The sequence below is a fragment of the Oryctolagus cuniculus genome, chromosome 19, assembly GCF_051225735.1.
Source record: "Oryctolagus cuniculus isolate XC-2025 breed Fujian yellow rabbit chromosome 19, ASM5122573v1, whole genome shotgun sequence".
Lineage (NCBI taxonomy): Eukaryota > Metazoa > Chordata > Mammalia > Lagomorpha > Leporidae > Oryctolagus > Oryctolagus cuniculus.
In genome coordinates, this window is record NC_142885.1 from 57,172,312 (window position 1) to 57,177,229 (window position 4,918).

Below are 4,918 nucleotides of genomic sequence, written 5' to 3' on the forward strand. Positions count from 1 at the left end.
AGACAGGCTTATCTGTATTGTTGAATGGAATTGTCAGCTTCTAGGGGAAATCTGATGATTCAAATTATTCATGCCCAGGAATGGGTGAAAACCTTCGGGGGTTCTAATACACAGGCTTAACTCCTTCTAGATGAAGGCAGACATGATGCCCGTAGGATCCTGATGCTGTGGGGCTCTGCCTGTACCCCTGGCTGGAACCTGAGTTTTCACCCCCATCTTTTTTGTTCTTTTGCTTTAATCAGCACCTCTCAGGCTTTTCTCATTTTCCATATCCCATTATACTTCTATCATAGGATATTTGCATATTCTCTTTCCTCTGCTTTGAATGTCTTCCCTTCTCTTTTCAATTAGTTAACTTCTGTACATCCTTCAGATATTATCCTGAAAATCACATTCTCCCAGCTTGCTCTTGACATTGGGAGGAGGGCATAAATTAGCACTCTCCCCAAGATTAAGAAAAAGACAAGGCGTGATTCAAAGTGAATCATTGTGTTAAATTGGACAAGCTGATGTCGAAAAGTACGGCTCATTTCTGTGGATAACTCAGATTCTTGATACTGAAACTAGAAGCAACTATATTCACACACTTTGTCACAGACTGCACGAGACCCAGCAGGATGCCTCAGAGTGGGCCTGCCTTTGTAAAACTGAAGCATGATATGACACCGAAAGTGTAAGCAACAAAAGAAAGAAATAGCTCAATGGGACTGGATCAAAACTAAACCACTTTTGTGTATCAAATGACACTATCAACAGAGTGAAAAGGCAGCCCTTGGTATGGGAGAGAATGTTTGCAAATCAGATATCTGATAAGGGATTAACTTCTAGAATATATAAAGAGTTCCTACCTCCTAAAGCTAACGGACAAGTTGATTTAAAGATGGGAGATGGATCTGAACAGACATTTCTCCAAAGAAGATGTGTACTTGATCAAAAAGTATATGGGGGGGGGCCGGCGCCGTGGCTCAATAGGCTAATCCTCCACCTTGCGGCGCCGGCAGACCGGGTTCTAGTCCCGGTTGGGGCGCCGGATTCTGTCCCGGTTGCCCCTCTTCCAGGCCAGCTCTCTGCTATGGCCAGGGAGTGCAGTGGAGGATGGCCCAGGTGCTTGGGCCCTGCACCCCATGGGAGACCAGGAAAAGCACCTGGCTCCTGGCTCCTGCCAGGATCAGCGCGGTGCGCCGGCTGCAGCGGCGGCCATTGGAGGGTGAACCAACGGCAAAGGAAGACCTTTCTCTCTGTCTCTCTCTCTCACTGTCCACTCTGCCTGTCAAAAAAAAAAAAAAAAAAAAAAAAAAAAAAAAGTATATGGGGGGCTTGTGGCAGTGAGAGACTTCGGCAGACATGGCTCCCAGCGTGCCAGCAGGCGAACCCGAGTACCCTAAAGGCATCCGGGCCGTGCTGCTGGGGCCGCCCGGGGCTGGCAAAGGTACCCAGGCACCCAGATTGGCTGAAAATTTCTGTGTCTGCCATTTGGCCACTGGGGACATGCTGGGGGCCATGGTAGCTTCTGGCTCAGAGCTGGGAAAAAAGCTAAAGGCAACTATGGATGCTGGGAAACTGGTGAGTGACGAAATGGTCGTGGAGCTTATTGAGAAGAACCCAGAGACCCCTTCGTGCAAGAATGGTTTTCTTCTGGATGGCTTCCCTCGCACTGGAGGCAGGCAGAAATGCTTGACAACCTCATGGAGAAGCAGAAAGAGAAGCCTGATTCTATGATTGAATTCAGTATCCCAGATTCCCTGCTGATCCGGAGAATCACAGGAAGGCTGATTCACCCACAAGTGGACGTTCCTACCACGAGGAGTTCAATCCCCCAAAGGAACCCATGAAAGATGACATCACTGGAGAACCCTTGATCCATCGATCAGATGATAACGAGAAGGCCTTGAAGATCCGCCTGGAGGCCTGCCACACTCAGACCACCCCGCTTGTGGAGTACTACAGGAAACGGGACATCCACGCTGCCGTCGATGCGTCCCAGACCCCGGATGTCGTGTTTGCGTGCATCCTCGCAGCCTTCTCCAAAGCCACATCATAGTAACAGAAGGCCAGGCGGGACCGCACCACTGCTCATCACCCGCCACGTGATCCCTGCTCTTAGGTGCTGGGCAGAGGGGAAGGGTGGTCGGGGAAGGATGGAGAGGGAGGACTGGTGAGGAGCTCAAGGATTTGGAAGAGCAGCAGCGTTCTCGTAGTGAGGCAGCTTCTTTTACACACAGGTGGGCGTTTTAAAGGGGGAGGATTAATTAAAAAAACACTGTGATCAGAGAGAGGGTTTGGGTACAAATAGAGAGGCAGTTGTATTTTAAAGGAATCGGGTTTTCATTTACTTGAACTGGTGGTGATATTTTTTAAAGCCCATGCCCTGAGACCTCAGCTTTTATCTCAGAACCTCATGCGTTGCCAGGCCACAAATACAGGAAATTGAACTGAGATCTGTGTGTCCTGTAGCGTGGGACAGGAAGCATTTTGGGTACTGACCTTGGTTCCTCACACCATCAGATCAGAAAGCCATCTCCATGTCTGAGAGACCTGGGAGGTCGTGCACACAGGTGGTAGCTCAGCAAATCAAGTTTACTGGAGTCACAGGGAGGCTGGACTCGGTCCCTCCCTCTGACCTCCCGCTGATCTTGCCAGTCCACCTGCCCTCCTGGCTAAGTTCTCAGCAGCCACCCAACACACGTCTCAATGCTACACTCTTGCCTTATTCATCCGTGGTGTGTGAAGGGTCCTTCTTGAATCAACGAGCAAGTGTCCTACGCTGTATCATCCAAAGACTGTCCTTTCCACCCTCAAATCCTATGAATGGGATCCCTCAACAGCACTATGATGAATTGTCTTCAATGAAGTGCCTTTCTTAACTGACCAAATGCTGCCTTGTTTGACCCTTAAGTCAATAAAGTATATGAAAAATTAGTAAAAAAAAAGTATATGAAAAGATGCACAATATTGTTGCCATTAGAGAAATGTAACTCAAAGCCACAATTATACTTGATACCAATTAGGATAAAAATGCAAAATAAATTAACACATGCCACTGAAGATATAGGGAAATTGGAACTTTGTGCTGTGGAGATGGAAGTGTGTAGTCCTTATTGAAAACAGTGTGGGGTCGGTGCAACGGTTTAAGCCATGGTCTGTAGTGCTGGCATCCCTTATGGGCACTAGTTTGAGTCCTGGCTGCTCCACTTCTGATCCAGCTCCCTGGTAGTGGGCCTGGAAAGGTGGCAGAACGATGGCCCAAGTTCTTGGGCTGCTGCACCCATGTGGGACACTTGGATGAACTCCTGGCTCCTGGCTTAGATCTGGCCCAGCCCCGGCCTTTGCAGCCATTTGGAGAGTGAACCAGCAGATGGACTCTCCACCCCCCCTCCTTTCTCCCTCTGTAACTCTTGCCTTTCAAATAAATAAATCCATGAAAAATAAAACAGTGCAGTGGTTCTTCCAGAAACTGAAAAGAATAATCATATGATCCAGCAACTTCTGGGCATGCACCCCAAAGCAAGGGCTTGGGTAGACATCTGTATATTCATATTCATGGTGGCATTTTTCACAGAAGTCAAAAGACAGAAGCAACTTAAGTATCCATTGATAGATGAATGGATAAACTCAAAGTGTGGTATACACATACAACAGAATACATAAACAGGAAGGAAATTCTGATGTATGCTACAACTGGGATGAATCTGAAGGATATTATGCTAAGTGAAACAAGCCTGTTACAAATGGGCAAATACTGCACTATCTCACTTATACAAGGTGTCTAAAGTTATTACGTTCATAGAGGCAGAGAGTAGATGAGGGTTGCCAGGGGTTGGTCATTAGGGAGGAGTTACTGCTTAGTGTGCGCAGAGTCTCAAAGTTCTGGAGGTGGATGGTGGTGATGGCTGCACGACAGTGTGGTTTTCCTTGACCCTTCTGATCCATGCACTTCATAACAAAACAAAGGAAAACAGAAGAAAGCCAATGCTCTGGTGACTGGCTGCTGAGAAGGAGGAGGGAAAGGGCTTGGTTCCAGTTCTCTCCCTGACTCACTGGTTGATGATGGGGGAGGAAGGCCAGAACTGTTTTATGAATGGAAGTCGCCCTACTTGGGAAGCAATAGAGGGGTAGAGAAGAAGTCTCTCTCCAGAACTATACTTTCCCTTGTTCTTATAGACTCTTTTTTAAAAAAAATTAAAAATTTTTTTTATTTGACGGGTAGAGTTATAGACACACAGAGAGAGAGAGAGAGAGACAGAGAGAAAGGTCTCCTTCCGTTGGTTCACTCCCCAAAGGCTGCTATGGCTGGTGCTGTGCCGATATGAAGCTAGGAGCCAGGTGCTTCTTCCTGGTCTCCCATGCGGGTGTAGGGGCCCAAGCACGTGGGCCATCATCCACTGCCCTCCCAGGCCACAGCAGAGAGCTGGACTGGAAGAGAAGAAACCGGGACTAGAACCTGGCACCCATATGGGATGCTGGTGCCAGATGCGGAGGATTAACCAAGTGAGCCACAGCGCTGGCATTCTTATAGACTCTTTTATTTATTTATTTATTTATTTATTTTGACAGGCAGAGTGGACAGTGAGAGAGAGAGAGACAGAGAGAAAGGTCTTCCTTTGCCGTTGGTTCACCCTCCAATGGCCGCTGCGGCCGGCGCACCGCGCTGATCCGATGGCAGGAGCCAGGAGCCAGGTGCTTTTCCTGGTCTCCCATGGGGTGCAGGGCCCAAGCACCTGGGCCATCCTCCACTGCACTCCCTGGCCACAGCAGAGGGCTGGCCTGGAAGAGGGGCAACCGGGACAGAATCCGGAGCCCCGACCGGGACTAGAACCCGGTGTGCCGGCGCCGCTAGGCGGAGGATTAGCCTAGTGAGCCGCGGCGCCGGCCTTCTTATAGACTCTTACATGTGTATTTCTGCATGGCTGCTATCTCA

At 48.8% G+C, this 4,918-nt stretch overlaps 1 pseudogene; it reads left to right on the top strand.

Moving 5' to 3' along the window:
- Positions 1-1,309: 1,309 nt before the first annotated feature.
- Positions 1,310-2,930, top strand: LOC100355691 (adenylate kinase 2, mitochondrial pseudogene; annotated as a pseudogene).
- The last annotated feature ends 1,988 nt before the right edge of the window (positions 2,931-4,918 follow it).